Source organism: Arachis ipaensis, chromosome B04 (genome assembly GCF_000816755.2).
Source record: "Arachis ipaensis cultivar K30076 chromosome B04, Araip1.1, whole genome shotgun sequence".
Lineage (NCBI taxonomy): Eukaryota > Viridiplantae > Streptophyta > Magnoliopsida > Fabales > Fabaceae > Arachis > Arachis ipaensis.
The window spans coordinates 32,810,877-32,836,293 of NC_029788.2; positions in this window are offsets into that span (position 1 = coordinate 32,810,877).

The following is a 25,417-nucleotide window of genomic DNA, read 5'->3' on the forward strand; positions in this document are numbered from 1 at the left end:
CTATTGTTTTCTCACTTGCATGTTGTAGCTACCATGTAATTATGACCATTATCATTTGGCATCAACCCACCCATACTTCATTTATTTTCTTATCTTTATTTCTGGGTTACTCTTCTTTCTTTTTTCTTTCAGGATGGCCACCCGGAAGGGAACCGGAAGACGTTTACATGGGGAGACAGACAAGTCCATCTGCAAAATCTTCAGAGAAAAGCATCAGTTGGAGCCACCCGTCCACTTGCACATCTTAGCGTGCACCGAGGACGGTGCAATCTTTAAGTGTGGGGAGGTCGATACCAATCTCCATGGGTTAGTTACTCTTCTATCTCAACACCAATGGTTTATTTTCCTTGTTAGTTGTTGCATTTGCATGTTTGATTGCATGATTATTTGATTTTGTGCATATTTTACCACTTGGTTGAAGTAATATTTTCTTTTTCAAGAAACCTTTTAGAACATTTCACTAATTTGAATAAAATTTAAATGTTAAACTTGTTTGAAGAAATATTATACTGGAACATGGTTTAGGAACACACAAAACCTATGAGATTTTTGAGCCTATTTGAATTGGTTGCATTTTACCAACTAATATTTTATTTTTGGTGTGTGTTTTTCTCTCTAAAATTGTGATCTTTGTCTTGCTTAATTCTATATTTCCATGGTTTGATGTATGCATACACTTACATGATTGAGGCCTTTGTTTCACTGAGCTTACATACCCATATGGCCTTACCCTTTCATTATTCTTTACAAACCAATGTTGAGCCTATTATACCCCTTTGTTATTTACTTTAGCACATCATTAACTCTAAGCGGAAAATAATAATGTCCTTAATTTGAATCCTTGGTTAGCTTAGACTAGTGAGAGTGCTCATGAATTAAGTATGGGCAAAGTTGAATTTGGAAACATTTGGTTTGAGAATTGAGTATGTTAGAATTTTCTGAAAATATGAAAAAAAATGTTTAGGACATGATTCATGCATCCAATAATTTAATCATATGCATTGAGAAAAATAAAAGAAAAGAAAAAAAATATATATATATATAAAGAAAAAAAAGAAAAAAAAAGAGCAATTAAGCAAAAAGGGGACAAAATGCCCCAAAGTAAATGGTGAAAGCAATGCATATGTACTGTACTTGAAATTAGAATGCATGAATATGTGGAAAACATGGTTAATGGATAGTTAGGTTTCATATTTTGATTACATGGATTGTCTTAAGTTAGGTGGGAAAAGTTTAAGTTAATTAAGGATTCAGATTTTAGTCCACTTGGCCAAATACAATCCTACCTTGACCCTAACCCCATTACAACCCTTAAAAGACCTCTTGATATGTGTATCTGTGTATTAAATTTATGTTGATTGTTAGATGAAGAGCAAGCCTTAGAAAGCAAGGTTAGTAGAGAATTGAGAGAGTCAGACCTTAAACACTTGAGTGATTAGAGTGTATACACTTCCGGTGAGGGTTTGACGCTCGATTCCTTGTTCCCGGCTTTCATGAGCTATTTTCTTCTGGAAAGTCTATTTGTACTCTATTTTGTAATTTGAATTAGTGAAATCCAATTCATATTTGTTCTTGGAAGATTTATTTACTTTTAACCAAGTAGGTAGAAACATTTTGCATGTAGTTGCATTCATATAAGATAGGTTGCATTTCATACATTCTACCATTCCTCTTCACTTCTTTTATAGCTTCTCTTGAGCTTAGCATGAGGACATGCTAATGTTTAAGTGTGGGGAGGTTGATAAACCACTATTTTATGGTTTATCTTATGCTTAATTGAGTGGTTTTTATCAACACTTTACCCATTTATTCATACTAATCGCATGTTTTATGTTTTCCTTCCTGATTTTGTGCTATGATTGAAAACATGCTTCTTTGGCCTTTATATTGCTAATATTAATCCTCTCTTATCACCATTAGATGCCTTGATATGTGTGTTAAGTGTTTTCAGAGATTACAGGGCAGGAATGGCTTAGAGGATGGAAAGGAAGCATGCAAAAGTGGAAGGAATACAAGAAACTGAAGGAACTGCTAAAGCTGTCCAGCCTGACCTCTCTGCACTCAAACGGTCATAACTTGAGCTACAGAGATTCAAATGATGCGATTCTATTTGCGTTGGAAAGCTAACGTCCGGGGCTTCGATTTGATATATAATTTGTCATAGCTGCCCCAATGTTAGGCGACACGAACGCGTGAATGACGCGCCCACATCGTATCTGCGAATTGCAATCCGCGCGAACGTGTGGACGACGCCTCCGCGTAACTTTCCCGCGACCTGAACGTAACAAAAACCGCTGGGAGTGATTTCTGGGCTGTTTTTGACCCAGTTTTCAGCCCAGAACACATAGATTAGAGGCTATAAAGTGAGGGAATGCATCCATTCATAATCATGCTTTTCATAATTCACTTTTCATAATTTAGATGTAGTTTTTAGAGAGAGAGGTTCTCTCCTCTCTCTTAGGTTTTAGGATTAGGATTCCTCTTAAAGGATTTAGGATTCAACTCTTCATCAGGTTCAATATTTCTTTTACTTTATATTTATCTCTTATTTTCAGATACTTTAATGCTTGTATTAGTTATATTGCCTAATTAGCTTATGAATTTTTTCATGTTAAGATTTGAATATTTTATTTAATATAATTAAGGTATTTCAGATTTATCACTTCTTCTATTGTTTGTTATTAATTAATGTTCTAAGTTGGATCCTAACGTGATTTTAGAGTTGATTAATATCTGGAGACCCTTGAGTTGAATTACTCAAGAGTTAAATTGTAATTGGGTTTATTGTTGGCTGGTTCTCTAGTCACTAACGCTAATCCTTCCCAAGGGAGAAGATTAGAACTTGTGAATAGAAGTAGACTTCCAAATTACTTGACTTTCTTTTACTTTACTTGGTAAAGGATAACTAAGTAGAAGTAACCATCAATTATCAATTGATCTTGAGAAAAATCCAACAAGGATAGAACTTCCGATTAATCTCTCCTAATCAAGGCTTTTTAATTAATTACATAAAATCTCTTATTTATTTTTATTGCTTTAATTTATAAATATACCTGTGCCCATTGCCCAAACTTCAAAACCCCCAATTTACAAGACTCATAACCAATAATAAGAACATACTTCCCTGTAATTCCTTGAGAAGACGACCCGAGGTTTAAATACTTCGGTTATCAATTTCAAAGGGGTTTGTTACTTGTGACAACCAAAACATTTGTAAGAAAGGTTGATTGCTTGGTTTAGTAACTATACTTGCAACGAGAGTTTACTATAACTTCTAAACCATCAATCTTCAGTTCTTCATTGATACATGAGTATGGAATGTGAAAGAGAAATTTTGGGTAGCTAGGTATAAAATTTAAGTTATATAGAATTTATATATGTGTGTTTGGGAAAGCTTGGGTTAATTAAAGATTCAATTTATAAGCTTACTTAACCATATATGTATCCTTACCCTTACCTTGGCCCCATTACAACCTTGAAAAGACCTCATGATGTTTGCATTAGTATATTAATTGTTGTTGATTGGTTAGGTGAAGAACAAAATTTAAAAAGCATGATTAGAGAAGGATAGAGTGATTACCCTATACACTAGAGAGATTAGAGCATACATTCATTATTAGTAAGGGTTCAATGCTTAAATTCTATGTTCCCTGCTTTCATGAGCTACCTTCTTGCATTTTTATCCGTTCTTATTGTATAAGAATTGAATTAGTAGAATTTGATTTGTGATTGTCTTGAAGAGCTTATTTACTTTTAACCAGGTAGACAAGAATCATACAGTTGCATTCATATATATAGGTTGCATTGCATTGCATGAGTTTTCATGTTCCTACTCATTTATTTTATCTCCTTCAACTAAGCATGAGGACATACTAATATCAAAGTGTGGGGAGGTTGATAAACCATTATTTTATGGTTTATATTGTGTTTAATTGTGTGGTTTTATCAAATCTTTACCCACTTATTCATTAAATAAGCATGCATTTATAATTCCTTCCTAAAAATACTTCATGTTTGAAAACTTGCTTCCTAGAGACTTTTAATTTTGTATTTTAATTCTCCTTTATTCCATTCGATGCCGTGATCTATGTGCTAAGTGTTTCAGGCTTTATAGGGCATGAATGACTTGGAGATTAGAAAGGAAGCTTGCAAAAATGGAAGGAACACAAGAAATTAAGGAGATGAGCAACGAGAAGTGACGCGGACGCATGGCTCACGCGACCGCACGACATAGAGGAAATTGCAGTGACGCGGACGCATGGCTCACGCAACCGCGCGGATTGGAAACTGCACCAGTGACGCGAAGGCGTGGACGACGCACGCGTGGCAAGGCAAAACGCTGGATGACGCGATCGCGTGACATGCGCGATCTGCAGAATCTGCAGAATTCGCTGGGGGCGATTTTTGGGCCCTATTTTGACCGAATTTTTGGCCCAGAAAAGCAGACTAGAGCCAGGGAACATGCAGAAACCGGGGAACAACATTTATTCCACCTAGTTTTAGTTTTTAGATCTGATTTTACTCCTCTTGTAGGTTTTCTCTCTACACATTGATAATTCTTAGAATTTTTTATTTTATTGCTTTTTGGATTGGGATATTGAGAAGAGTTATTACCTCCGTCAAGACTTCGTCATTCTAGTTTGTTTCCTTGTCTGTCACTTACTCTTCCATGTTCTTTATTTACTCAGAATTATTATTGGATTATTTTTAGAATTTATTAATACAAGAACTATTTTTCTTTTTAATTGATTCCTTTGATTATTAATTATCATGTCTTTCAATATTTCCTTTTCATATTTTGTGGATTTTACAAACATAATGAGCGAGTAGTTCCATAACTTGATTGGGAGATGATTGAAAGGAAAACATCTGATTAATAAAATAGCACACCTTTCTGCAACTCATTGGGAGACGACTTGGGATTCATACTCCCAGTATTTTAATTTAAATTTTGTGACAACCCTTCTAAATTGATAAGTGGATTTTCGGTTGGTTAAGAACTGTACTTGCAACGTATCTCTTATAATAATTTCTTAACTCGCCAATTTCCGCCACGTCACAATGAGTGTGCAATTCCGGTTGTAGTAATCAAGGGGTTGACAATGAAGAAATGAACGTATAAAGCAATAAAAGAACATACAAAATTGTAATGATTGAACTAATGAAGAAATTAAAGAACCGACTATGTAATATAAACAAGTAAAGTATAAAAGATATTAACATAGAAGTGTATGAAAGATTGAAAGAATAAAAAGAGTCTTGGCTTGGAGTGAGCTAAGGGTCCTTTCCTTATTGGAACCACAACTATGACAATTATGATGGATTAGTCTCACTTGATCAACCTTCACATCGGAAAGTAAGTTAAATGAGCATAAGTGTTCTCAACTCACAAATCCTAAATTGCTTGCTAATTGTCTTAGCAACAAATTAGCGTTAGTGGGAACAAGAACAATTAACAATCCGAAAATTAAAACTAAATGTTGGACATTCCAACTCTAGAAATCCAATTGCTCACTTTACCCAAGCCAAGAGCAAAAAATTTAGCCTAAAAACATGTTTGACATTTTGTCAAACACTTGGTGGGAAAAAACCTTACACATGGCAAAAATGAGAAAAGGATTGAAACTAAAAGCAACAATTGATCTCAATCAACAACAATAACACAAGAAAGCATGAAACAAACATCAAACATCAAATTCATCAACAAAAAATTGAAATTGCAAGAGAGAAGTAAAATTGAACTATAACTTGAATTAGAAGAAAGAGTAATGACAATGTAACTATAAAGAGTAATACCAAGAGAATACTTACAATGAAAGCTAGCAAAATCCAAGAACAAAAATGGAAATGGCACTTGAATGTAAAACTCTAATATAAATCCTAATAGAGATGATGAAAAACTTAGAGAAAAACTAAACTAAAAGCTTCCTACCACTACTCCTAAACTATCCTAATGATATGCTATGTTCTTCTCCTCATTTCCCTTCCAATATGAGCTAAAAGACTTCAGAAATGGGCCTCCATAGCCTCAAAATCGCGAGTCACGTGCCATTTTAATGAAGTCAATGTGCGAAAGCCTATGCGGACGCACAGACGTGTGCGTCCGCATACTAAGATCAATGTCCAAAGAATTGAATTGAAGTTCTCAAAATTATCCAATTAAACAACTTGCAAGAAGATACAATATGAGAGGTAAGAACATAGAATTGAGTGATCGAACGCCTCATCAGATATGTATCCACTCAATTCGCTCAATGTTTAGGGTTTAACCACTTAATTCTCTTTTTATCATGCTGTTCAAAGATTTGCAAGTCATCTAACAATCAACTAGTATTTAATGCATGAATAACAAATATCATGAGGTCTTTAGAGGGATGTAATAGGACAAGGGTTTAGGTAGGATGAATTATGGTTAAGTGGACTTAAGGAATTAGTTCTTTGATTAGCTTGAGTATCCACCTAATCCTACATCACCTATGTACACATAACAACACAACCTTTCTACCCATTTTCTTTTTCTATCTCACCTCACTTATGCATTTTCTTTTCAAGCATGGCATATGCATCCTTTATTTACTCTTTTATTTCATACTTTGTTATGCACAAGTTTTTTTTTTAATATTGAACTATGAATGCATATATTTTAATTAATGAAATGCATGAGCATTACCTAATTGCCCAAAAAAAATTTTCACAATGAGTTCATGCCTCTATCACCAATGCTTCCCAAAATTCTCCCACACTTGGAATTTACACACTAATTCACCCAACCTAATCAAAGAGTAATTCAAGGACATCAATGGTTTTCCGCTTAAGGCGAGTAATGTGCTATCATCAGAACAAAAGGGGATTCATAGGCTCAAAGGGCTTCACAAAGGTGAATACAAGGGTTGGCCATATAGGTTAGTGAGTTTATCATCAAAGATGGCCTCAATCATGCTAAATGCATCCAAACACAAATACAGGACATAAAGAATCATGCAAATCAATTATCACAATAAAAAATGAGTATAATCACATACAAGAACAACATTATGGCCGAAAAGTACAACCATCTATTAAAGCTCAAATCTCACAAGGTATGTTGTTCTAGCTCTTTTCCATGTTCTACAAACAAAATACTCCAAGCAAGTTAGTAAACATAATTTTTCTTCAATTCAATCAATGGTATGCCCCTAGAAAAGGTTTCATGGAGATTCCTTGGTGTTTCACCAACTTATTCATTCTATCATACAACATGCAAATATTAACTACTAAATATCCATAAACGATAAAGAAATATTTACAAAAAACCAAACAAGATGTAATAGAAATAAAGCTACTTGATGAGGGAAAAACGATTCCACACAAACTCACCGACAAGTGTACCGGGTCGCATCAAGTAGTAATAACTCACAAGAGTGAGATCGATCCCACAGGAATTGATGGATCAAGCAACTTTAGTGAGTGATTAGCCTAGTCAAGCTAACAAGTGTGAATTGGATGAAATTGAAGCAATGGAATGTAAATTGCAGGAATTGTAAATTGCAGAAAGTAAAATTGCAGAATCTTAAATGACAAGAATGGTAAATTGTAGCAAATGTAAAGGGAAATTGGGTGCAGGGAATTTAAAGAAGCAGTAAATCAAGCAATCGAAGAGATCTTAAGAACAAGTAACAGGAAATTTAAATTGCAGGAAAATTAAATCAGGCTGAATCATTAAACAGAATTGTAAAGTTGTAGGAAAGAAAATTGTAGCAGAGGATTGCAGAAATTGAAATTGCATAAACTGAATTGAATTCAATACTTGAAATGTAAAAGTGCAGAAGAATTAAAATGTATCAAGAAAGCTTTCTATTTTATCCTACTTCTACTCCTACTGCTCTCTAGCAGAGCCAGCCTAATAGATCCCCCTAATGAAATAAAACTGATGCCTTTATATAGGCTTTACAAAATGAAAATGAAATTAAAATTGAAAACAAATTACAATTCAAATGAAATTCTTATTCTAATTGTATCTTGTGCCTTTGAGTGATGTCAATGGGCTTTGTTGGTTTGGCCTTAAAGAAGTGGGTCAGGAGTGCTTGGCTTGGTTCAAGTGGATTAGGATGCATTTGGTGCTCCCAGTGGAGCATTCAGTTAGGACAATGAGCGCTGCGCTCACTCCTTAGGCATGCTTCCCTCGTGCGCAAGTTTTCCTCTAGCGCTCCCTTACTAAGCGCTACGCTCCTTTAGTGAGCGCTGGCTCTTTGAGCACTAAGCGTGCTTCCCTTGGTTGAGCGCTTTTCCTAGCGCTCCCTTAGTGAACGCTACCTTCACTCACCAAGCACTGCACCATTTGGTGTGCGAGTTTTCTTCATGGGCGCTCTCCTAGTGAGCACTTTGTTAAGTATTTGAATGCTGCTTAGTGTACGGATGGCACAAGGCTTGCCTCCAAAGCTGAAAAACATGAAAAAGGTGACAAAGTGAGCGTGGCACTCACTTGGGAAGTAAACGCTAGCCAAAAGTGTGTTCTTTGAGCGTGGCGTTGCTTCTTTGAATGCAACGCTTTCCTGATTCTTCATTTTCTAATTTCTTCACCTACAAGCAACCAAACAAGCAATCAAAGTCTTACCAAATTCACAAGGTCTTTGCATCATTCATGAAACCAATTATTCTAGCATAAACCCTATGATTTTGTGTAAATTAAATGATGTTTGATTGATTCAATATAATCATGAAAATCCACTCCAATCTCTTACTTATTGTGCAAGAAAACGCATAAAACCTAATGAAACAACTGAAAAATGCTTGTAAAACTAGCATAAGATGACTTGTCATCACTACTCAAAATGAAGAAAAAAGTACAACTAGAAACATTGCAAATTGTCTTTAAAAAAGAAATTTTTACCCCCTTGAAGTCATCGATCCTCCCCTACACTTAATTTGTGCACGGTCCTCCGTGCATGCTTACGATCCGGGAGAATGAAGAGGGGCCACCTTCAGCTGGTGGACTCAGTCATGCTCCTTCCCAGCTAGCTCGGATGAAGCTCTAGGAATTGGGCCGGGGTCTCTTCCTTCTAGTTGCGCCGATATCCTCTCGAAATGCTTTTGCTCTAAATGCTCCATGTTGTGGATATCATGCAAGATATCTTGTAATAATTCCAGAAGAGGACGGAAAAAGGGTAAAGCAGTTGATGAGGTTGGTAGATTTGATTGTGGTGTTGTGGGTTTCTTCCTCTCGGAGGGTGTTATGTTTGTTGATCTCTCCAAGTCTCCCCTCGGAATGAACTTGTTGCCTTTAGGAACCCTGAACATAATGTCCATTGGTCGCCTCTCTACCCCCGCTGTGTTTGCTAAGTGCATCACCATCGACGGAAATGGAATGCTGATATTCTTCTTCTCAACCAATTTCCAAATTGATTTGTGCAATAAAGGTAAGATGGTTATATGCTTCCCTTGCATAATAGCCCACAGTAGCAAAGCAGTTCTAAATCTCACACGGGTAGTGTGGGTGCTCGGGATGATGTAGTTCGCCATAATCTGATGCCATATTCGAGCTTCAGCATTCAAATAAGAGTATGCAATACTAGTGGGAACAGAATTCCTCCCTTTGCTATACTCCCAAGATGCACCAGGACGGCCTATTCTCTCAAGAATGGGAGTCAGAGATACTCTTCCTTTGAAGACATCCACTTTTATCTTGAAATATTCATCCTTCTCAAGTGGAATGTGGGAGATGCTCAGAATAGCTTCTAGAGCTTGATTGGATGTATCCAACATCTTTTCCCGGAGGAAAATTGACTTCGGTTCCCAATCTTAGTAGTTCGCATAGAATTCCCGCACCATAGTCTCATTGACTTCAATGGGTTCTCGCTTGAGAAACTCCCAATGAAGCGAGGCAAATTAAATAAGAAAAATTAAAATAAGACTAACTAGGAAAACCAAACTTAATTTCAGAAATTAAGGAAAAATATTAGTGCTATTTTAATTTTTTTATTTTACTATATATTTTTTTTCTAAAAAAAAATTTAAAGACAAAAATAAAATAAAACTAATAGAATATAGAAAGAGAAAAAATATATATATAATAATAATAGTGGAAGTAAACAAAGACGAAAATAAAAGAAAATAAAAATAGAAAGAAAATAAAATAAAAATGAAATAATAAAAAAAATTAAAAACGAACTAAAGTAAAAAAAGAAAGATCAAAAGCAAAAGGAAGTAAAAGGGAAACAGGGGCAGGGGGCACGAAAGAAATAATGAAAGAACGAAGAAAAGTAAAAAAATTTCACGGGAATGAAAAATAATAAAATAAAACTAATTAAAAGAAAAATTATCTAATATAAGAAATCAAATAACGAGTAGTTGTCAATCACAATCAATTTCCGGCAACGGCGCCAAAACTTGGTGCGGATTTTCTAACCACAAACTAATCGGCAAGTGCACTGGGTCGTACCAAGTAATACCTTAGGTGAGTGAGGGTCGATCCCACAAGGATTGATGGATCAAGCAACAGTAATTGAGTGATAGGCTTAGTTAGACAAACAGAAAAGACTGTTTGAGTGTTCAAAGAGTATTAAACATTAAAAGAAGAGTTTGAAGACAAACAGGTAAATAAGTTGGGAATAAAATATGGAGAAAGCAGTTAAGGTTTCAGAGTTATCTATTTTTCCGGATTAACTTTTCTTACTAACTATTTTAATCATGTAGGATTTAATTTATGGCAAACTATATGTGACTAGACCCTAATTCCTTAGACCTTTCTAGTCTCCCCTAAAATTCATCAACTGCCAACTCCTTGGTCAATTAATTCTATTTAGAGGGTCATGATCAAATTCCAGTTTATATGCCACAAAAAGTCTAATTACCCAAAAATAAAAAGATTATATGTCACGTATCCCGTTAAATCCAGATAATTAAAATTTAGGAGAATATGTTTTCAAGCTGTTGTTCAAGTAAAGAGCTTTTCCAAGTTATACAATAACTCAAATAAAAAGAGGGTCATACTTCTGTTCCACCCAAATTCATAAGATAAAGAGCGAAAACAATTCTTAATATATAAATCCATACATGAATTAAAATAGAAAAAGCAATAAAATCAATCCATACAAATAGATAGAGCTCCTAACCTTAACAATGGAGGATTAGTTGCTCATGGTTCAGAGTAGAAAACCAACATTTTCATACGACGTGTGCGCGTCATGCACGCGCACGCGTGGATGGAAATTTTTGCAAATGATGCGTACACGTGACCAAATTTCTGCCTCTAGCACACTTCCACCCCCCAAGCCAGCACAACTCTCTGCCCAAACACTCATTGACGCCAATTTGCGAGGTCACGCGTACGCGTCGACAACGCGTACGCATAGAGTGCAAAAATCACGAATGACGTGCACGCGTGAGGTACGCGTACGCGTGGGCTTGTTTGTGCGAAAGGCATCATTCCTGTGCCACTCCCGTTCAACTCTCTGTTCAAATTTATTTTTCACGCACACCCATCTGACGCGTACGCGTCAGTGACGCTTGCGCGTCGTGTGCCTTTTTTTTTTTGAAGTGTCCGGTTCTTGTTCGAAAATAGCTGCATGATCAAAACACACGTAAAATAAAGAAAAACAGTAAAAACTCAATAAAAATCAAATAAATAAGAAAATCACTACTACGAAAAATAACTAAGGATACGAAATTATCGGGTTGCCTCCCGACAAGCGCTTCTTTACCGTCACTAGCTTGAGGGTCAGCTCCTCTAAGGAGGAGGATCATAGGGGCTCAGCTCTTCACCCCTTACTTTAAACTTCTTTCCTGTGTCTCCATAAATTAGCTCAATATACTCCAGAGAGAGGATTTTGTTTACCGTATAAGTCCATACTGGATTCTTAGTCAACACCACCTTCATTCCTGGGGAGAAATCTTTGGTGGGGATCTTTTTGTTTCTCCATCTCCTGGGTATTTTCTTCTTTTTGGGAACCTCCTCCTTGGTGGATGATGGATTCCCAACACCAAATTTAGGTTTGATGTCAGGAGGAATTTTATTGATTGTCACCAAAGGAGGTTTGAGCTGCAGATGCTGCTGTCCGTCATCAGGGGGTTGTTGAAGGTTTGGATCAATAAGCTCAGTCTGCATGCACCTCTCTTCTTCACCTGTTGAATGTATATCTTTGAAGACATAAAAGACCAGTTGCTCATCATGCACTCTAAGCACTAGTTCACCCACTTCTACATCATTCAGAGCTCTTCCATTGGCTAGGAATGGTCTTCCTAGAATTATAGATGCATTCTCATCCTCCCCTGTGTTAAGAATCACAAAATCTGCTAGGAGGAAGAACTTACCCACCTTGACCAAGATATTCTCCACTAATCCATATGCAGGCTTCATAGATTTTTTTTGCCATCTGTAATGCTATTTTCGTGGGTTGTGCCTCTTGGATTTGCAGCTTCTTCATCACAGACAAGGGCATTAAATTGATACTTGCTCCCAGATCACATAATGCTTTCTCAAAGGTTGTGCTCTCAATGGTGCATGGAATTTGAAAGCTCCATGGATCTGGCATCTTCTTTGGTAAGTTATTCTGAATGATAGCAATGCATTCTTTAGTCAAGACCATTGTCTCATTTCCCTTTAAAGGCTTTTTCTTTGACAACAACTCCTTCATGAACATGACATAAATAGGCATTTGCTCCAAAACCTCAGCAAAAGGAATATTGATTTGCAACTTTTTGAAGATTTTCAAGAACTTTGAAAAATGCTTGTCCTTGGTATCCTTTTGAAGTCTCTGAGGATATGGCATTTTAGACTTGTACTCAGGAGCCTTTGGCAGTGTAGGATAAGTGTCAAGAGAGTCTGGAAATGGGTTGTCCACACGCTTTGGAGGGACGTGCTCTACTTCTTCCTTCTTCTCCTCTGGAGCTTCTTTTTCCACTAACTCTCCATTGACCTTGGCCTCAGAGCCAGCTACTTTACCACTTCTCAATTGAATAACCTTGCAATCATCTTTTTTAACTGGCTCCTCATTAACTTGTGCTTCCATACTTGCCACTTGTCCACTTATCAAGGTGATAGTCTTGCATTCCTCTCTTGGATTTGGAATTGTGTTACCAGGAAGGCTATTAGTGGTCCTCTGATCAATTTCATTAACTCTTGTGGCTATTTGACCGATCTGAATCTCCAAATTCCTGATTGATGCTTTGGTTTCCTGAAAAAAACTCTTCATCATCTCCCAATTAGAATCTTCTTGGGATTTAGAGTTTGCCTGCTGAGGTGGCTGTTGCTGCTGAGATTGAAATTCGCGGTTATTGTACTTGTTCTGTTGGAAGCCGCCCTAAGAATTATTGTTGAAGTTTTGAGGTCTCTTAGGTTAGTCTCTCCACCCAAAATTTGGGTGATTACTCCACCCTTGATTGTAGGTCTGAGAATAGGGATCATTATTAGGATTTCTAGGACCACTCCCCATGTAATTGACCTGTTTAGAAGAGGGTTGAGCATAATCATAAGTATCATTTTGCATAAAATTACCTGCCATATCATAAGAGATCTCTTGAAGTGGATTTTGGGTGTTTATAGTTGAGATTTACATGCCACCTATCTGCTGAGTAAGTAGATTTATTTGCTGAGACATAAGCTTGTTCTGAGCAAGAAGAGCATTAACAGCTTCCACTTCTAACACGCCTCTCTTCTGAGAGGTCTCAGAGTTCACAGGATTCCTGTTAGATGAGTATAAATATTGGTTGCTAGCAACCAATTCAATCAGCTCAATAGTCTCCTCTGGTGTCTTCTTCTTGTGTAGTGAACCGTCTGTAGAAGTATCTAAGCTCATCTTGGACATCTCACCCAGGCCTTCATAAAAGATATCTAGTTGGGTCCATTTGGAGAACATGTCCAGAGGGCATTGCCTAGTCAGTAGCTTGTATCTCTCCCAAGCTTCATAAAGAGTTTCACCCTCCTTCTGCCTGAAGGTCTGAACCTCTAACCTAAGCTTAGTCAGCTTCTTTGGTGGGAAAAATTTAATGAGAAACTTTGTAACAATATTTTCCCAAGTATTCAGACTCTCCTTTGGTTGGGAATCTAGCCATAGCTTTGCTTTATCCCACAGAGCAAATGGGAAGAGTATGAGTCTGTACACCTCTAGGTTCACTACATTTGTCTTCACAGTATCACATATCTGCAGAAAATTAGATATAAATTGATTTGGGTCTTCGTGAGGAAGACCATGATACTGGCAGTTTGTTACACCAGGGTGACTAATTGTGACTTCAACTCAAAGTTGTTTGCAACTATAGGAGGTACCACAATGCTTTTTCCATACAGATCCGCAGTAAGGGTAGAGTAAGAACCAAGCACTCTCCTTTGTTGATCATCCCCATTCGGATTTGCCACATTGGCATTAACAGCATTATTATTATCCATAGTGGATTCTGCAGTCTTGTAAAGTCTTGCTTGTTGTAAACGTCGCCTGAAAGTTCTTTTAGGTTCAGGATCAAAGTCTAAGAGATATTCTTTGTCTCTGTTCCTGCGCATAAACAAACAAAAAACAAGAAAAGATGGAACTCTCTACGTCAGAGTGCAGAAAATTCTGAGTGAGGTAACCGGAGTAAAGAGATGAAAATATTGAATAAAACAAACAAACACTAAAATTTGAAAATTACTAGTAAAATTAAGACTAAAAATTTTCGAAATTATTAGGCAAATTAAATAAGAAACATTAAAATAAGACTAACTAGAAAACACCAAACTTAATTTCAGAAATTAAGAAAAAATATTAGTGTTATTTTAATTTTTTTATTTTACTATATATTTTTTTTAAAAAAATTTAAAAAGAAAAATAAAACAAAACTAATAGAATATAGAAAAAGAATAATAATTAAAATAAAACTAATTAAAAGAAAAATTATCTAATATAAGAAATCAAATAACGAGTAGTTGTCAATCACAATCAATCCCCGGCAATGGCGCCAAAAACTTGGTGCAAATTTTCTAACCATAAACTAACCGGCAAGTGCACCGGGTCGTACCAAGTAATACCTCAGGTGAGTGAGGGTCGATCCCACGAGGATTGATGGATCAAGCAACAATAATTGAGTGATAGGCTTAGTTAGACAAACAGAAAAGAGTGTTTGAGTGTTCAAAGAGCATTAAACATTAAAAGAAGAGTTTGAAGACAGACAGGTAAATAAGTTGGGAATAAAATATGGAGAAAGCAGTTAAGGTTTCTGAGTTATCTATTTTTTCGGATTAACTTTTCTTACTAACTATTTTAATCATGTAGGATTTAATTTATGGCAAACTATATGTGACTAGACCCTAATTCCTTAGACCTTTCTAGTCTCTCCTAAAATTCATCAACTGCCAATTCCTTGGTGAATTAATTCCAATTAGAGGGTCACGATCAAATTCCAGTTTATATGCCACAAAAACTCTAATTACCCAAAAATAAAAGGATTATATGTCACGTATCCCATTAAATGCAAATAATTAAAATTTAGGAGAATATGTTTTCAAGCTGTGTTCAAGTAAAGAGATTTTCCAAGTTATACAAGAACTCAAATAGAAAGAGGGTCATACTTCTGTTCCACCCAAATTCATAAGATAAAGAGCAAAAACAATTCTTAAATTATAAATCCATACATGAATTAAAATAGAAAAAGCAATAAAATCAATCCCTACAAATAGATAGAGCTCCTAACCTTAACAATGGAGGATTACTTGCTCATGGTTCAGAGTAGAAAACTAGGATTACGGAATATAAATTGGTATGGAATTGGAAGTCTCCGGGACCTCCTGGGAAGAAAGGTTTTCTCCTTTTATATCTAATCCTAATAATTTAAAATCTAATATTTAAAACTAAAAATAATATCTTTTCCTAAAAATAATATTTTGAATTTAAATTTGAATTAATTAACAAGTCTTTAGTTGATGGGTGGGGACCACTTGTTTTGTCCATTTTGCAACTTCTAATCTGTGTTTTCTGGGCTGGAAACTGGGTCAAAATAGCCCAGAAATCGCCCCCATCATTTTTTTGCGTTTTCTGCACGTGGCGCATGTCACGCGTACGCGTCAGTCACACGTACGCATCGATGGTCCTTTTCGCGAGTCACGCGTACGCGTCAGTCACGCGCACGGGTCGCTGGGCAAATCTTCAAATCACGCGTACGCGTCAGTCACGCACACGCGTCGCCCTGGAAAGCTCCAAATCATGCGCACGCGTCAGTCACGCGCATGCGTCGCTCCTCGCTGCTATCTCCTTTTATTCTTGTGCTGCAGAAACTCCATCAAATCTAGCCGAATGCTACCTAAAATAAACAGAATTGTAAAAGACTCAAAGTAGCACCCATAATGGCTAAAATATAATTAATTCTTTATTAAACTCAACAAATTAGATGCAAATTCATTAGGAAATGATAGGAAAGATGCTCATGTATCATGCGTACGCACGATGTTGTGCGCACGCACAAATCAGAGAAAACAGGGCAGCGCGCACGCACAAGCTGTGCTGGCGCTGCCACCAGAGGGCATGTCAAGGCGTATACGGACGCACAGGATCGTGCGATCGCACAGATGGCGAAAAACACAGTTTTGTGCGCACGCATAGCTTGGTGCGTACGCACAGATGCCCTGTTTCAGAAAATTCTTTCTCTTCAAAACTAAGGTTCCTACCCTTAGCATATCAACATACCAACCCCAAATCATTCAAACAAGCACAACTTTATAGTCCACAAGTAATTTAACTTATTCAACTCATAATCATCAAACCAAACCTAAGCTAATCATTATATCACAAGAAAGCAAATAATTCAAAAGGCTATAAACAAGAGATAAAATTGGAACAAAGGCACCTTGGTGGGGTGTCTCCCACCAAGCACTTTGGTTTAGAGTCCTAAGTTGGACTTGCATGGCTTCATTGGTCACTTGGAAACTTCTCCAAGGAGGAAAATCTCCAACTCCTTGGCATTCTTGGGTTGAGTGTGGTAAAGCTTCACCCTATGACCATTAACTTTGAACTTAACTCCATTGGTAGGGTGAATCACTTCCACCACCCCATAAGGCTTGACATCTACCACTCTAAACAGCCCGTCCCATCTAGATCTCAATTTTCCGGGCATCAATCGCAACCTTGAGTTGTACACAAGTGACGAAGGGAAGAGGTCGGCCAATTTAGAAATCAATATATAAACACGTTGTGAGTATAGTTCTTAATTAGCAAAGATCTGCCTCATCAATTTAAAAAGGTTGTCACAAAATTTAGAATAAAAATACTAAAAGTATGAGTTCCAGGTCATCTCCCAACGAATTGCTAAAAAGGGTGCTATTTTATTAATCAGGAGTTTTTCGAGATATTTTGAGAGTTGAATGATAGAAAATAAATAATTGTAAATTAGTGCAATAAAAATAAAAGGGAATTTATATTATTCAAAAATAAAAGGCCTTGACTAGGGGAATAATTAATTGGAAGTTCTATCCTTGTTGGAATTCTCTCAAGTGTAGTATAAAGAGGTTGTTATTTTCACTTAGTTAACTCTTACTAAATAAAGAAAAGTCAAGTGATTGAGCTAATAATTATTCACAAATCCTAGTCCTCTCCCTTGGGAAGGTCTAGCGTTAGTAAATACAGAATTAGCCAACAACTTTCAATTTAACCAATCACTTGAGCATTCCAACTCAAGTGTCTCCTCTTAATCAACCCCCATGTCAAGTTGGAGGACTACTCCATTGACATGAATATAATACTCAGAAAAATATAAGAAGAAGACATGATAAAATAAAATAGGGATTGAAAATTAATTAAAGGAAAAAGTAGTTCTCTGCATTAACAATCCATGAAAATAATCCAATTGTAACTCTAAACAAGATTTAAGAATATGAAATAATAAAGGAACAAGAAAACAAACTAGAATAATGTCTTCAACGGAGGTGATGACTCTTCAATATCCAAATCCAAAGCAAAAGCATAAAACTAATAAACTATGAATGTAAAGAAAACTTAGAGGAAGAGTAATTTCTCCCTAGATTCAGATCTAAAATCTAAAACTATCCTAATGAGAATGTGTCTTGAGTCTCTGCATGTTCCCTGGCTTTAGTCTGTGTTTCTGGGCCGAAAACTGGGTCAAAACGCGGCCCAAAATTGCCCCTATCATCTTTTGTTAATTCTACAGATTGCGCATGTCACGGGTACGCGTCAGTCACGCGTATGCGTCGCTAGTCGTTTTTGCGTGTCACGCGTTCGCGTCAAGCACGCGCTCGCGTCATATTGCAGAACTCCAATCCACGCGTACGTGTCAGGTACGCGCACGCGTCGCTGCAAATTTCTCCATGTCGCGCGCACGCGTGAGCCATGCGTGCACGTCGATGCTCGCTGGTTATCTCCTTAGTTTCTTGTGTTCCTTCCATTTTTGCAAGCTTCCTCTCCATTTCCTAAGTCATTCCTACCCTATAGAGCCTGAAACACTTAACACACGAATCACGGCATCAAATGGTATAAAGGAGAATTAAAATACACAATTTAAAGATTCTAGGAAGCAAGTTTTTTACCATAGATCAAAGCATGGAAGGAGTTGTAAAATCATGCAAATCATATGAATAAGTGGCTAGGGACTTGATAAAAACCACTCAATTAAACACAAGATAAACCATAAAATAGTGGTTTATCAACCTCCCCACACTTAAACATTAGCATGTCCTCATGCTTAGCTCAAGGAGATAAAATAGATGAGTAGGGAAAAGTAAGACTCATGCAATGCAATGCAACCTATGTATGAATTCAACTATATGAATTTGACTACTTGGTTAAAAGTAAATAAGTGCTTTAAGACAGACATAAAATCAAATTTCACTAGTTCAAATCATACAATAAAAGACAAGTAAACTTGTAAGAAGATAGCTCATGAAAGCAGGGAACATAGAGTCAAGCATTGAATCCTCACTGATGGTGTATGTGCACTCTAATCACTCAAGTGTATGGGGTTAATCACTCTAGTCTTCCCTAGTCATGCTTTCTAAATTTTGTTCTTCACCTAACCAATCAACAATATTTAATGTACCAATGCAAACATCATGGGGTCTTTTCAAGGTTGTAATGGGGCTAAGGTAAGGGTGAGGGTATATATATGGCTAAGTGAGCTATAAATTGAATCTTTGATTAACCTAAGCTCTCACCTATATACACACTCTATATACTTTCAAATTCATGCCTAGCTACCCAGAATTTTCCACTTTTGCATTACATACTCATGCATCAACCCTTCTTTAGTTTGTATCACATATGCATTGATCTTTTCATTAACTTAACTTAGCTTTGGGGTAATTTTGTCCCCTTATTTATTTACTTATTTATTGAATATTTTAGGATTTTTTTTGAAGAAAAATAAACATAACTTATCAATGCACATGGATTTTTAATTTTTCTGGTCTCACATGAGTAGGTACCCAAATTCCAATATTTTATCAAAGTAAAAATATAACACATTCCTTTACTAACTCATGTTCCCACTTTTTCCCACACTTAGTTGATACACAATCTCTATCTTAAGCTAACCAAAGATTCAATTGGGGTATTTACTTGTTTTTCTGCTTAAGGCTAGTGATGTGGTAAAATATAGAACAAATGGGGATTAATAGGCTCAAAGTGGCTAACAAGGGTGATTGAAAGGGTAGGCTATTTGGGATAAGTGAGCTAAACAAGTAATGGCCTCAATCATATGCATGCATATAACACATTAAACATTGGACATATAGGATGGAACAAAATATAGATTTCAATCATAGTGAAGAAAAATACACAAGAATAAAATATTATGGTTAAATAATGTAACCATGTAATTAAGCTCAAATCTCACAGGTTGTGTGTTCTAGTTTTTTAAACTATGTTCCAAATACAACTTCAAACAAGTTTTTAACACAAAAGTTTTAGATTAAATTAGTGAAATTTTTCAAAGATAGAGTCTTTAAAAGAAACTTATTATTTTTCAACCAAATAGAATATGCATGCAAATAACTATTACTATGCAATCTATCCTATCCTAATAAAAGAAAAATAAATAAATATCCTATTCTATTGGTGTTAAGAAAGAGAAATTACCTCCGAAAGTCAGGTATTGACCGACCTCCCCACACTTAAGGCTTTGCACCGTCCTCGGTGCCATCAGTCAGGAACAAAGGGGGGCTGGTAGCAGTATCTCCACAATCGAGACCGTCATGGCTCTCTGTGCTGGTAAATGAAGTGGAGTCCGGGGTGTCTGGGTTTTTGTCAGGTGGGTGGTTACCCATAAGCAGCTCCTTGAGGTATGTGAATCAGCGCTGGTTACAGCGCTCCCTTAGCTTTGTCTTTTGGTCTTGCCGGTCCAACCTCTCAAGTATCTGATGGAGCAGTTGGTTTGTTGAAGGTGCTTGTGGTGTGGAAGGAGGAGGAATATCTTCGGCCAGGTCTTCAAGCTGGCTAGTGGTTACTGCTGGAGGTCTGATATACTTCCCGTTAGGGACGTACTGATTATCCCGTGGAATCATGTTCTTGGTATCCCCATCTATGTAGGAGACTCCGGCTACTAAGACTAGATCTGAAACCAAGGCAGGAAAAGGTAAATTGCTCACAATTTGTACATGTCCCATGGCATGCCGGATGTGTCTTGGTAAGTTGAGGGGCTGGTCTGTAAGGATACACCAGAGGAGAACAGCCATGTCTGCTGTGAAGGAGGACTCGTGAGTGCTCAAAAACACGTAATGGGACATAATCTGTGCCCATACCCGACCCTCCAAGGTGAGTGCTGAAGCCAATATCCCTTTAGGTCAGGATCGATGGTATCCATAGGTCCATCTGCTGCCAGGTTGTGCAATAACTCTGAGAACGGCGTCCCACTCAAATTGGTATGTCTGACGCTTGAATGAGGCTTCTTGGAATGCGTCCAATCCTTCTGGAGCAGGGGGAAGATCTAAAGCTCGCTGAATGGCCTCTTCAGTTATGGGGACTTGCTTCTGACGGACATAGACAGACTGCAGGGTTGGCATGTGAAAATTGGAGTAGAATTCAACTATCCATGAAAGGTTAACCTGTCATGGCTGTCTTCGTAAGAATTCCTATTGTCTACATTCAATTCGGGGCACAACAAACTTAATAATGTTGGTCGGGAGGATGAGAAAGTGCTTATTGTTATAGTTTCTCTCAGCTAGGATGGAAAACATCTGCTCACAATAGCGGTTGGTGAACCGCGCAGTGTCCTTGGCTGGAAAGGCTTTTTCTTTTTCATCAACCTTGATGATCCTCTTGACTCGCTTTCTTGAGGGCTTTACTGCTGTTGAGGATGGTTCCGCAGCTAGTGCTCTTTTTGTTCCTCTCCTTGCTAGTGGTTTAGGAATAGCTTTCTCTTTACCCTTCTTGGTGGCCATCCTGAAAAGGGAAAAGGAAAGTAACATGTGAAGCTAAGCGTTAAAGCAAGGAAGAGCACAGTACAAGTGATAATCAATGCCAAGGTAATGAAGATGTCGTGAACAAATGGTCGCGACTACATGTGATCAGTTCATCAATGGAAATATAGCAAGTGCTTGGTAGGGCAAGTAGACGCGAGATGTTTATTAGCATGCCGGCAAAGGCATGAGTAGTATAGATTAAGCATTAATTGCCCAATTTGATTATCAAGTGTTTCAAACTAACAATCTGTTTGTATTGACAATTATATTCAATCAATGAAATATTAAAATGGGTTTTGTGAAAAGCAGACATTAGAGTAGTAGGATATAATAATTTAAAATTGCACAATGCCATACAGACTTTTTCACAAACACTTAGCATGCATGGTAAATATGTGATTGAAAGCATTAAATTTGAACATGCAAGCAACCCAAAAATAATTAGTAATAATTGTCAATAACTTCTTAATAATCCAGAAGCAAAATATAGAAAATAATCACCCAAATAAATTTCTAACACCAATCAAAAGGATGTAAAAAGAAAAAGAATAATAAAAAAACATAGATAGTGAAAGTAAAAAGAAGAAAGAAGAAGAAAACATAAAAGTAATAATGGAAAAGTAAAAAAGTGAGAGAAGAAAAGAAACTTGATGAAGAAGATGAAGAGGGGAGAGAAGAAGGTTAAAAAGTAAGAAGGAATAAAGAAGGAAGAAGGAAGAAGAAAGAATTAAGAAAGGAGAAGAAAGATAATTAGGATTGGGCAAAAAAAGATAAGATTTCTGGCCCTGAGGTGGATTAGCTGTGCGTCACTTGCGACGCGGACGCGTGTGTCATGCGTTCACGTGGAGTGCATTATTTTCAAGTGATACATACACGTGGGCACGCGTTCGCGTGACATGATTTGTGCCATTGGGGCGAGAGCAGCCTCGCGCACGCACAACTCTCTATTCAATTTGCACATTTGCCAAAATTTAGGGTGACGCGTACGCGTGGGACATGCGTTCGCGTGGGTGGCCTGATTTGGAAAATGATGCATACGCGTGATGGACGCGTACGTGTGATAAGGCTTGTCTTCCAGCACAATTCACACACCACTCCATCCTAACTTTTTGTCCATACACCTTTTACGTCGATTTTGCAGGTCACGCGTGCGCGTGGGTGACGCGCACGCGTGGGGGGCTGATTTTGCAAAGGATAAGGACACGTCAGAGACGCGTCCGCGTGGGCGTGTTTGTGCCTAAGACACGCCTTCAGCCACGCTCCCGCGTAAGTCTCTATTTAATCCCCCTTTTTGTCACATGCATATGTGACGCGAACGCGTCAGCGATGCTCGGGCGTCGTGTGCCATTTTTTTTTTTATACAGAATGCAGAATGCAGACTTTATGCAATACTAATGAGAAGAGTCACTGAGAAAAATAAAATAAAATAGAATAAAACTAAGACTAAAACGGAACGATCATACCATGGTGGGTTGTCTCCCACTTAGCACTTTGCTTTAACGTCCTTAAGTTGGACGGTCTTCAGGCTCATTCTGCTTCTGTTGGTGGGTCTTCCAAGAGGAAGACCTCTAGCTCTTTGTGTTCCTTCATCTTTTCGCCATGATAAAGCTTCAGGCGATGTCCATTGACCTTGATGAAATTGGGACTTGAAGGATGACTCAAGGTGAAGACTCCATATGGCTCTGCCTTCTCTACTCTGTAGGGTCCTTCCCATTTGGATCTCAGCTTTCCTGGCATGAGTCTCAGCCTGGAGTTGTAAAGAAGAACCATGTCTCCAGGTCTGAACTCTCTTCTCTGAATATGCTTGTCATGCACAGCCTTCACCTTTTCTTTGAATAATCTGGCATTGTCATAAGCTTCGAGGCGAAGGGTTTCTATTTCTGCCAGTTGTAGCTTTCTCTCAGCGCCAACTTTCTCAAATCCCATGTTGCACTCCTTCAAAGCCCAGAAAGCTTTATGTTCCACCTCTACTGGAAGGTGGCAAGTCTTTTCGTACACTAAGAGGAAGGGACTCATCCCAATGGGTGTCTTGTACGCTATCCGATATGCCTAGAGCGCATCAACTAGTCTGCTGCTCCAGTCCTTCCTATGAGGCTTTACTATCTTCTCCAGGATGCGTTTAATCTCTCTGTTAGACACTTCTACTTGTCCATTGGTCTGGGGATGATAAGCTGTTGCTACTTTGTGAACTATCCCATGCTTTTTCAGTAGTCCTGCTAATCTCCTATTACAAAAATGAGTGCCTTGATCACTCACAATTGCTCGTGGTGATCCAAAGCGACAAATAATATGATTTCTAACAAAAGAAATAACAGTGTTAGCATCATCAATACGGGTAGAAATTGCTTCTACCCATTTAGAAACATAATCTACGGCTAACAGTATGTAAAGTTAGCCACTAGAGTTTGGAAATGGACCCATGAAGTCAATGCCCCAAACATAAAAAATTTCACAGAAAAGCGTAATCTGTTAAGGCATCTCATCCCTTTTAGATATTTTACCAAACCTCTAGCATGGGGAACAAGATTTGCAAAAGGCAGCAACATCTTTAAAAAGAGTAGGCCACCAGAATCCACAGTCTAGAATTTTTCTAGCTGTTCTTTGAGGGCCAAAATGTCCACCACTCTCAGAAGAATGGCAGGCCTCTAAAATGGACTGGAATTCTGATTGGGGCACACACCTTCTAATTACTTGGTCAGCTCCACACCTCCATAAATATGGGTCATCCCATACATAATATTTGGACTCGCTTTTTAGCTTGTATCTCTGATGCTTAGTAAACTTAGGAGGGAAAGTATGGCTAACTAGATAATTAGCTACAGGTGCATACCAAGGAACTACTTCAGATACTGCCAATGGAAAAGCATCATTGATAGGAGTGAAGTCATTCTTAATGTGCTCAAGGCGACTCAAGTGGTCTGCCACTAAATTCTGGTTACCACTCCTATCCTTAATTTCTAAATCAAATTCTTGCAGTAACAGTATCCAGCGTATTAGCCTTGGTTTAGGCTCTTGGATATGGTTTTGTATGAGGGCACTACAGATCCCAACCATCATCTCAGCAATTTTAGAAGCAGAATGTACCTTACCGACGCCTCAGATGCTGCTCGGTGCAAAGCTTTTCCGACAACTCTTATGAAAACGGCGATCAGATGGTTTGACAACTTACCTCCGAAGTCCATCTCAAACTTCGACGACCTGGCCAAAAAGTTCCTGGCCAGATTCTCCATCCAGAAAGATAAGGCCAAGCACGCACCCAGCTTACTAGGGATCAAGCAAGGAGATCGGGAGAGCCTCCGCAACTACATGGAAAGATTCAACAAAACATGCATGGACATACAAAGTTTACCAACAGAGGCTGCCATTATGGGGCTTATTAATGGCTTACGAGAGGGACCTTTCAGCCAATCTATATCAAAAAAGTATCCCACCTCCTTAGACGAAGTACATAAGCGAGCAGAAAAATACATCAACATGGAAGAGAACGCTCGGCTAGGAGAAACCTCAAAATTCGGAACCTCCTACCGAGACAAAGACAAGGACTCCAAAAGGAAAGAAGATCGACAGGGTGAGAAAATCAAAAAATACCACAACTACACTCCTCTCAAAGCATCCCTGGTCGACGTGTACAAAGAAGTCTGCCATACAGAAAAAATCCCCCCAGCACGACCACTCAAAGGCAAAATGAGAGGAGGAAATCGAAAGGAATATTGCGAATACCATCGAATTCGAGGGCACTCTACCAACGAATGCTTTGACTTGAAAAATATCATAGAAAAATTGGTAAGAGAAGGAAAATTAGATCGATTTCTGGCCATCCGGGATGATGACCAAAGAAAAAGACGGGGAGACGAAGATGATGGACGAGCTGAACGGTCACCTCGGACACCAGAAAGACATGTCCACATGATACATGGCGGATTCGCAGGAGGTGGGATCTCCAAATCGTCCCGAAAAAGATATCTCAAAGAAGTATATCATGTTGAGGGAAAGGAGGAAGCACCCGACCTCCCGGCGATAACATTTACTAAAGAGGACGCATCCGGCATCATCTCGGGACATGACGAT